At 41.2% G+C, this 10,601-nt stretch overlaps 1 long non-coding RNA gene across 1 annotated transcript in view; it reads right to left on the reverse strand.

Annotated features, from left to right (window-relative positions):
- LOC135967487 (uncharacterized) overlaps nucleotides 1-3,061 on the reverse strand; it is a 161,067-nt gene extending 158,006 nt beyond the window's left edge. The window contains exon 1 of the long non-coding RNA XR_010581642.2: nucleotides 2,511-3,061. This is a non-coding gene — a long non-coding RNA (uncharacterized lncRNA). The remainder of the gene's footprint in view (nucleotides 1-2,510) is intronic.
- Between the last annotated feature and the right edge of the window lie 7,540 nt (nucleotides 3,062-10,601).

The following is a 10,601-nucleotide window of genomic DNA, read 5'->3' on the forward strand; positions in this document are numbered from 1 at the left end:
CAGAGAGAATTGATAACTTCTTTGTAAATTCCTGAGCAAGTCCTTAACCGATCTGGGCCCCAGCTTCCTTACACACAAAACAGAGAGGGTAATATCCAGCTCAGAGGAAACTCAAGAAAATTAAAGGAAATAAAGTATGGAAGTTGCATCTTGTTATACAGATTCAAAGATTCAATACGACAGACATGGAGAGAGAAGAGATATATGTAAATAAAATACAGAAGTCATTTTCTCATCCATGATGAGATACATTTCCCCAAGTCCCAGTTAAATCCTGGAAGTTTTATATAATCCGTGTGACAGGAGGTGATCTGTGGTAAAATTAGACACATCCCAGGAAGTGCTCCTAATCACGACTGAAGAAATAATAGGAACTACTCACATGACTATCACTCTGTAGTCAGGCAGCACCTACTTGACTTGTGAAAATCTTGATCCACTGAATCTTATATTAAATATAAATGCAAGTTGCGGAGGCTTTCCTTACAGGTGTTTGAAAGACCTACCTCCTGCTTCTTGGGGCAGTGGAGTCACGTGAGCATTTCATGTGTGTGAGTGTGAGCATGTGTGAGTGTGTGTGTGTGTGTGTGTTCTTAACCCTCTGCCTATTTTCCCTCTATACTTAAATATGGAAAAGAGAGCAATGTCATCATACGAATTAGTAGAGAATGCATTCTTCTACAGATGAAACCATTTATTCTCTAACAAGTAGGATATATTATATCAAACTGGAAAATCAATGTGAAATAAAAATGTAAAAGAAATGGTCTTTTCCAAGTCATTAACACAAAATATATATTCCAAATATAGCAGTTGCAGCAAGGACAGCTCTCTGCCCAATACCAGCTCTCGTGAGCCCAGATATTGAACTCTAATCCTCTCCTGCCTTGGAAGAAATCAGGACTTCCTGATGGACATTTATCTCATAATTCATAATTATATAGTTCATGTAAAAATTTAAGATGTTTTCAGAAAATCTGGCGCTTCCACCCTTTAAGACTGTTACTAGAAGAGCTGAAAGTAGTACACAGTCAAATTTGGACAATTTGCGGAAGCATCAAAATAATAATAGTTAATGGCATATTAACTTACATTAATTATATTGATGAGGTTCATAATGACAAAAGAGAACTACTGATTTAAAAATGTAAAGTGATACCTGACATGGTGGCTCACACCTGTAATCTCAGGACTTTGAGGTCAGGAATTCGAGACCAGCCTTGCCAACATGGTAAAACCCCATCTCTACTAAAAACACACACATACACACACAAAATTAGCTGGGCACGGTGGCAGGTGCCTGTAATCACAGTTACTCAGGAGGTTGAGGCAGGAGAATCACTTGAACCTGGGAGGTGGAGGTTGCAGTGGGCCGAGATCGTACCAATGCACTCCAGCCTGGGTGATAGAGTAAGACTCTTTCTCAAAAAAAAAAGGAAATAGATAATTATAATAAAAAAGATGAATGTGATAGACACTTTTAATTCATTATTGATTTTAGTAAGTTATAGAGTTATTTGTGCATGTGCGGTTTTGGTTGCATCTACTTAGTATACGTCTAAGAAATGTATTTGTACTAGTTTCTACCTGAGCAAGAATAAGCAATGACTGAGAACGGTCAATGTACCAGGTAGCCTGGGAAACAAACACCTAGCCAGAAGATTCAGATCAGAGCAAGGAGTGGTACCAGTAAGGGTGCTTCACAAGAACGCATCTCAGGGGTCTCATCCAGTGGTAACCAAATGGGTTTCACCAGTAAATTCTAAAGGTAGAATTAACTACAACCCTCTAAGCCAGGGCCATTCAAAGAAATAACATGCTGAGCCACATGTGCAATTTAAAATTTTCTAGTGACCCAATTTTTAAAAAATAAAATTAAACAAGTAAAATTAATTTTTACACGCTATTTCATTTGTCCCAATATATTCAATGTAATAGTATTTTCAGTTGTGGCACTAGACACATTTTCAAAAGCTCAGTTGTCATGTGTGGCTGTTCTGCAAAGAACTATTTAATCAGACTCACTCTTACTCTCCCAAGAGATGATAAATCTTTATAGCTGCGCTAATTAAGAAAACACCGATGTTTAGTAGTTACGTGAACCAGGGTGATCTGTTTCGATGGTAGGCTCGGTGTGGGGCATGGTGAGGCATAAGAACATAGAGATCACTTGTCTCCACAGATTAAAAAGCAGAAGGCACTCAGCGCCAAGAGAGCCTGATGGTGTAAGAAGTGAAACCATGTCATAAACATGGCTACCCCACTGGCCAGCGACCCAGCCTCACCATGGACTGCACACCTGCTAGGAGAGCTGCTCTGAGATAGTCCTGCTTTTTTTTTTTAGGGGAGTGGGAATAGTAGTCATGAGAATATTGAAAACCTAGAAAGGCTTGAAAAAGGGCCCACAGGAAGGAGCATTAGCAGTAACAGTAAAGAAGAGACAGAAGAAAAATGTTTTAAAAAATTAAATGCACTCTTATAAACATACAGCAGTAAGAATTCTTCTCTACCTGTTGGTTCCGGAGTTGGTTCCTTCTGGTGGATTCGTGGTCTCTCTGACTTCAAGAATGGAGCTGCGGACCGTGAGTGTTTCAGTTCTTAAAGATGGCCTGGACCCAAACAGCGAGCAGCAGCAAGATTTATTGCCAAGAACGAACGAACAAAGCTTCCACACCGCGGAAGGACACCCAGCTTGCCTGTGCCAGATACGGCGGCCAGTTTTTTGGTTTTTTTTTTTTTTTTTTTTTTTTTGAGACGCAGTCTCGCTCTGCCGCCCAGGCTGGAGCGCAGTGGCCGGATCTCAGCTCACTGCAAGCTCCGCCTCCCGGGTTCACGCCATTCTCCTGCCTCAGCCTCGCGAGCAGCTGGGACTACAGGCGCCGCCACCACGCCCGGCTAATTTTTTGTATTAGTAGAGACGGGGTTTCACCGTGTTAGCCAGGATGGTCTCCATTTCCTGACCTCGTGATCCGCCCCTCTCGACCTCCCAAAGTGCTGGGATTACAGCCTTGAGCCACCGCGCCCGGCCGCGTGGGCAGTTTTTATTCCCTTATTTGTCCCTGCCCATGTCCTGCTGATTGGTCCATTTTACAGAGTGCTGATTGGTCCATTTTACAGAGCACTGATTGGTCCATTTTACAGAGTGCTGATTGGTCCATTTTGCAGAGCACTGATTGGTCCATTTTACAGAGTGCTGATTGGTCCATTTTACAGAGGGCTGAAAGGTCCGTTTTATAAACCTCTAGCTAGCTACAGAGCACTGGATGGTGCATTTTTCCAGAGCACTGATTGGTGCATTTTACAAACCTCTTGCTAGCTGCAGAGCACTGATGGGTGCGTTTTACAATCCTCCTGTAAGACAGGAAAGTTCTCCAAGTCCCCGCTCGACCCAGGAAGTCCAGCTAGCTTCACCCCTCACTACTAACACACCTCTCACATTAAAAATGTATCAGATTTGGGTATGTGCTGACCTCCTCAAGGCCTACTCTCTCCCAAAAGAGGGGGAGAGTGTTATTCTTCCCATTAAGTAATTACATTACTTGAATAATTTAGCTCACTATCTACTAGTAACTAATCTGTGGTGTTTGCACTTAGACCACAGACAGGCTTTTCCTGAAGACTTGAAAAGAAAGGACATCAGATGAGCCTCTTAAAGTCCCTAAATATCAGGCAAGGTGAAGGAACAACCTCGAGAGCGCCTTGAAGACAGACCCTCAGGCTGAGCTGCTGACTGCTCACTCACACCGGATTACCTGAAGAGTATTTGTGTCAGTCAGGTGTCTGGCCATGTTTGGAAGCCAGGAAAAAGTGAGGGACAGCAGCAAACAGCTCCATCACTTGGTTAGACCGATTCCTGGAGCAGTAGTGGCAAGGAAAGCCAGCCTAGAATGCAGAGGCTGCAGCTGTCCCCTCGGCCTGAGGCCCTTCGACACTGGGCCCGTGCAACTAACTACTCCCACTCTGAGCCCATGTTCGCTGGGCAGCCGCCAACATCTGCGCAGACGGAGGATTGGGGTCACCCTGCAGCTATACCAGCCAGCCTGCTGGGAGGATTCTGCATCTCCTAAGATGTCGCTTGCTATTCTGACAGCATATCTTGATCTCTTTTGTTTAGTTATGACAAAGCATTCCCTGCAAAACGCCGCTGTTCTCATCATCCAGGTCCAAGTCAAGTTCTGAATCTGAGAGCTGGACAACAGACCGAAGCCAAAGGTGAGCTCTTCACATGAGGAAGCCAGCCTGGGTTCCTGGATTCTTCTCAGGAGAGAACTAAGACTATTGGAAAACAGAATTCTGCAATACTTTGTTTTCACAGGTGTAGAAAAATTGTATTCGATGTTTACCTTTGGCCCGTTTTATTATAATGACCTCTCTTTTTCCTGCCTTTCAATCCAGCTGAGACAATGTATGCATGTTTACATCATGTGTGTACATACATCTACTTGCACATAGTTGTATATAGTTATATATGTTTATGTGTATATGAATAAAATGTGCATGCAGTGGACTTAGGGACTTCTCTGGAGGAAGGAATAAAGGTTGTAAAGTAGAAGAAAATCTACCAATCCGGTTGCATATGGATTTCTTTGAATCACGGACCATTTCAGCCAAACTCTCCACATTTTGCAGGGAGGTCTTTCACCTGTGCAGTCCCTAACGCCTGTTTCATACCGGGGAGTGCTTTTGTTATACCATTTGAAGACAGTTGGATTACAGATCCAACTCCAACCTCCTGTCCTGTGACGCTGTCCCTGTGTGATGCTGTCCTCTGACCCACACACTGTATGGGTCCAAGGCTTCCCACAGGGTATCAGTGGACCATCGAGGAGACTTCGCCTCACCACTAGCTACTTCTCTCTGCTCAATATGCTCTTTCTGAATAATGGTGAAAAAAATCTATTCACAGTTCAGCCAAACATTCTTTCTTTATGTTACACAGCATATGGGGCAATTTATCAAGGTAATAGTAAGTCTCTTGGAAGGCTAGAAGGCTGCAATTCATTATCTGAAAAACAAAACCTCCACCATGCTTTATGCCAGTGGAGATGCTAGCCTCTCAATATCAAAAACCAACGATTCCTAAGGAAACAGATGAAGAAAGGGTCTCCCTCTATTTGAATAAGGAAGTCATTGCCTGACCAGATCCCCCTTTTCCCTATTATCATCTCATAATTGGAAATGATGATAATATATACCACCTCACCCAGATGGAATGTTTAGGCTAAATTTCTGTGCAAAGACTTTTGTTGCTTTTATTTTCCAAAATTCCTATACAGAATCTAGATTCCATGAAAATACAAGATTTGAAAAGCCCATAATAGCTTTTTAAGGAAAAGAGATAGAAAGGTAGGAATCAAAACCAGCACAACTCAAAAGTAGTAGTTCCCCTTATAAGTTTTCCATTGCCTAAACTTTCAAGCAGCAGGTGACTATAAATCCTGTAAAGAATAAATTGTTACATATGTTTATCTATTTACTTAAAAGTGGGGCAAACATTAACTAGACAGGCAATGTAGTTAAGTGCATAGTCTCTGGGATTAGACTGCCTGGAGTCCACTCTCACTTAGGCAGTCACTTGCTGTGTGACCTTGGGTAAATCACAACTTCTCTGTGCTCCAGATTCCATATGAAAATTGTAAAATGCAATTAAATGGCATCTGTCTCAACAATTGTAGTGAGGATCTAATAAATGTATACATGTGTCCGTTTATAATAGGATGGTTTTAGAGTAAAAAAACCTTAGAATCACGGACAAGTAAAGAGATGGAATAGTAGTTTGAGGCCCCAACCAAGCCTAGAAATATAAATTTTTAGTAGCGTTGTAGAATTTTCTCTGGGGATTAACTGCCATGAAGCAACAGACGATAACACTGGTATGAAATTAGGATTTGTAGAATTGAGCATGGTACAGAAATAAGGTGCTGAGCGAGTTAAGGATTCTGGGAATAGACAGGTCCAATGTTAAACTAAGGAGATCAGGCCAGGAAGGAACTGTGACTGCCCAGGGCCTTCCAAACAAAAGGACAGGGAGAGTAAGTGAGCTTAAGGTTGGAAAACTGAGGGTTTCTGTTCTAGGAGAGGCACTGGAGTTTCATAGTTCAGGAAATGGAACGGCTTGATGAGATGCTCCAGAATTCTTGGGGAGTAGTTGGCAACTCCAAAGTAAAGGTGAAGATTTGTGCTTTTAATCAATAGACCATAATTCAGAAAAAGACAGAATTCAAGGTCCCAAACAGTTTTTTTTTTTAAGTAAACAGATCTAATGTGTTTACTTCATTTTTTGAGGTAGAAAAGTATAGAAGATTCAAATAATCTTCCTTTTGATCTAAGAATAGTGGTGATATAATTGTGTGATAAATATTAGAAGGAAATCAAAATACCCCAGTTTTATAATATAAATATAACTAGAGCTTGCATTTTCAATAGAGGCAGTATCACTCCCTAGGAGGTAAAAATTCCTGAAGCAAAAAAAAATTATTAGATATGATATTTATCTGTGGCTCTCCAAAGCTCAACCTTACCCAACAAAACCTTATTTTCTCTGGCAAGGCACGGTGGCTCCTGCCTGTAATCCTGGCACTTTGGGAGGCCGAGGCAGATGGATCACTTGAGAACAGGAGTTGGAGACCAGCCTGGCCAACGTAGTCCATCTCTACTAAAAATACAAAAGTTAGCTGGGTGTGGTGGCGGGCGCCTGTAATCCCAGCTACTCAGGAGACTGAAGCAGGACAATCAACCTCATTCTCTAGTATTTAATTTCTCCTATTGAATTTTCTTAGATATCACAAAAGCCGCATGGACACTGAGTTCCTGGCAGAGACCCAAAATGTATCCAAGGTCATGCTACAAAACTGTGGCAAATGGCCATGAGTAGGGGGCTTCTTCTCCATCCCTTGCTCCATTTCAAAGTCACATGTGGAGAGCTGGCCTGTGCTGTTGGCTGCCCCGGTCACCTTGTAAGCATTACTTCTCATATGATCTCAGTGATTTTATGTGTGGCTTAGGCTTTGGGAATTAAATGTAATTGTTTGTATTTTATCATTTAGTTATAAAAATGTTCTTCAATTCATGGTTGACTATGTCAGGTGCTAAAAAGAAAAAAATAGCAGTAATGAATTACAGTTAACAATTTTCTTATCAAGCAAAAGTTAACTTCACTAAATGTTTGAAGAAATTAATTTTTCAATTATTCACCTTTGATGGGAAAAAGCAATTGTGAATGCTGTTTAAAATGTATATTATGTTGCTAATATATATTTATAAATAATGTGATCCATTGCAATTTGTATAAAGCAATAAATTACATTAATAGTTATTAGGCTAAAAAGATAAAGTTAAATGTTATAGCTTTTACTTTTAAATTTTAACTTAAGCATTTTGTTTAGTCATTCTTAACCTGGCAATGAATAAAATTAGTAAGGTTTCTACTTAGTCTTTTTTTTTTGTATGAAGCACAGACATGTTCACTACATAAGCAGATATACAGTGCACTCACGGTATTAAAGTTTCTTATAGGTGATGATTAGACAAAAATCTGATGTCTATTTTCTCTTCCCCAAATTAATGTAATACTAGTAGTAATGTAATAAAGTCATGTAATACCTGCATTAGACAAAGATTGGATGCATCAATTACAGGGTTTGATAAATCCTCTCAAAATTAAAAACTAGGTGAACACTCCCAATTCCTCTGAGATGTAATAAATATCACAGATTGGCTAGGATTCTTTTTGTCCATGACTTTAAAATTTTCCTAAATACAAACATACCTATAGCAAATCAAACAACACTATGTATTGTGACAAGTTGGTATTTTTTAACTATAAAGAGATACCTAGTTTTGAGGGAATACACCTTGATATTTATTCCCACAATGTGGATTTATTAAAATTAAGCTTCCGAGCTGGGTCCTTGCTTTAGGCTTAAATTCCCTGACCCAGTTTTGACGCTAGTGCCAAGTTCCATACGTATGAAATGGAGTTATTTCTGCCTTAAGACTGAAAGCAGTTAACAGAAAGCCTCCATTTTAAGTTTTTATCCGTAAAGAGGAGAAGCTGAGTGGGCTGATACGGGATGGAGAGAGGGTTTGCCTTGAACAGATATTCTTCCTCGTGAACCAGTTTCCTTTGTGGATATTTAGACTAGCAAAACAGACCACGCTGGTCAGGAGGCGGGCGGAGGCGTACATGCAGATTAGGGGTAATGTTATCCCTTGACTTATGCATGTATGACTTAGACACACATAAGCACACACATGCACGGCACCACATGTGCTCAGAAGGACCTGGTCTCATCCTGAAGGTGACTATGACGGAGGCTGTAAGGATGACAGAGGCTGTGATTAAATTCAAGCTCTCACAGCAGCAGCCTAAGTCATCGTTTGAGAGGACTGTATTCAGTGTGGAACTCCCAAAAGAAATCCTCCATCTCTTTTACTGCCAATTCACAAATCATATGCTCTTTAGCAAAAAACAACAACAGCAACAAATAAACAAACGAAAAAAACCCAAGTGCCGTTCTTCTTCCTCCTGGGACTCAGGTCTGTGCCTTAGCATGTATGGTACTGCTTGTCACCTGGAGGCCTTTGTGAAGTGACACGTGTAGGTGCACAATCTCTCTCTCCACCCGCGTCGCCACAGTCAGTGTTTGAGTTCTGTCTGGCAAGTTCAAGTGTTTTCCCTCCGACTTAGGGCCAGGCCCTCAGGGAGCTGGGGGTGCCCTACTGTGCGCGAGACGGGCTTTGAGGAGTGCTAACATTTTCCCCGAGGTCATTTGCAGGACTTCACTGCCTTTCCCCCTTCTGAAGATTCCTCTTGTTAGTTCCTATTCATATAAGGACTCACCTCTTTTCTTTTCTTTTTTTTTTTATTTTTATTTTTTATTTATTATTATTATACTTTAAGTTGTAGGGTACATGTGCATAACGTGCAGGTTTGTTACATATGTATACTTGTGCCATGTTGGTATGCTGCACCCATCAACTCGTCATTTACATCACGTATAACTCCCAATGCAATCCCTCCCCCCTCCCCCCTCCCCATGATAGGCCCCGGTGTGTGATGTTCCCCTTCCTGAGTCCAAGTGATCTCATTGTTCAGTTCCCACCTATGAGTGAGAACATGCGGTGTTTGGTTTTCTGTTCTTGTGATAGTTTGCTAAGAATGATGGTTTCCAGCTGCATCCATGTCCCTACAAAGGACACAAACTCATCCTTTTTTATGGCTGCATAGTATTCCATGGTGTATATGTGCCACATTTTCTTAATCCAATCTGTCACTGATGGACATTTGGGTTGATTCCAAGTCTTTGCTATTGTGAATAGTGCTGCAATAAACATACGTGTGCATGTGTCTTTATAGCAGCATAATTTATAATCCTTTGGGTATATACCCAGTAATGGGATGGCTGGGTCATATGGTACATCTAGTTCTAGATCCTTGAGGAATCGCCATACTGTTTTCCATAATGGTTGAACTAGTTTACAATCCCACCAACAGTGTAAAAGTGTTCCTATTTCTCCACATCCTCTCCAGCACCTGTTGTTTCCTGACTTTTTAATGATCGCCATTCTAACTGGTGTGAGATGGTATCTCATTGTGGTTTTGATTTGCATTTCTCTGATGGCCAGTGATGATGAGCATTTTTTCATGTGTCTGTTGGCTGTATGAATGTCTTCTTTTGAGAAATGTCTGTTCATATCCTTTGCCCACTTTTTGGTGGGGTTGTTTGTTTTTTTCTTGTAAATTTGTTTGAGTTCTTTGTAGGTTCTGGATATTAGCCCTTTGTCAGATGAGTAGATTGCAAAAATTTTCTCCCATTCTGTAGGTTGCCTGTTCACTCTGATGGTAGTTTCTTTTGCTGTGCAGAAGCTCTTTAGTTTAATTAGATCCCATTTGTCAATTTTGGCTTTTGCTGCTGTTGCTTTTGGTGTTTTAGACATGAAGTCTTTGCCCATGCCTATGTCCTGAATGGTACTACCTAGGTTTTCCTCTAGGATTTTTATGGTATTAGGTCTAACATTTAAGTCTCTAATCCATCTAGGACTCACCTCTTTTCAACTAAAGCAGGGATCCCCCTGCCCCACTCCGGCCTGTCTGTGGCCTCTTAGGAACCGGGTGGCACAGCAGGAGATGAGCATTACCGCCGGAGCTCCGCCTCCTGTCAGAACAGCAGAAGCATTCCATTCTCACCGGAGCCGTGCCCTACTGAGAACTGCACATGCGAGGGGTCTAGGTTGCGTGCTCCTTGTAAGAATCATCGAATGCTTGATGATCTGAGGTGGAACAGTTTCATCCTGAAAACATCCCCCCATCCTCACCTCCACCCAGCTCCGTGGGAAATCTCTTCCCTGGAGTTACCAATTAGGAAAGTAGAAATCCAATAGTTTGGTTAGACACAACTTTCCATGTAGAACCAATGATATCACACATGTGATGAGGGAGATGGGTAAAATCATTTCAAATGGTCATCCTGGAACTAAAATTCTATTACAAAAGTCATCACTGTGGTTCAGTAGTGGACCAAAAGGAGTATATGTTTATAGCCAATTCTACTTCTGAACTCAAAAATAGTTTGAAAAGTCAATGAGTTTTTAAAACCAAT

This window comes from Macaca fascicularis, chromosome 15 (genome assembly GCF_037993035.2).
Source record: "Macaca fascicularis isolate 582-1 chromosome 15, T2T-MFA8v1.1".
NCBI lineage: Eukaryota > Metazoa > Chordata > Mammalia > Primates > Cercopithecidae > Macaca > Macaca fascicularis.